We start from the raw sequence: 247 nt of genomic DNA on the forward strand, positions 1-247 counted from the left end.
CCACCAACACACAACACAAATAGACATACGTACACATACAGACATACACATACATATGAACCATCAGACACACATACGGTTGCTTACACACACACACACACACACACCACAAGGGTATTTAAAACAACACACTCACTCAGACAGAGAGGGACACACACACACTCACGTACACACACACTCCCACACTCACAAAAACATTCCCACGCACACACACAGATGCACACATACATACACACACAGACGCACA

The sequence above is a fragment of the Octopus bimaculoides genome, chromosome 18, assembly GCF_001194135.2.
Source record: "Octopus bimaculoides isolate UCB-OBI-ISO-001 chromosome 18, ASM119413v2, whole genome shotgun sequence".
Lineage (NCBI taxonomy): Eukaryota > Metazoa > Mollusca > Cephalopoda > Octopoda > Octopodidae > Octopus > Octopus bimaculoides.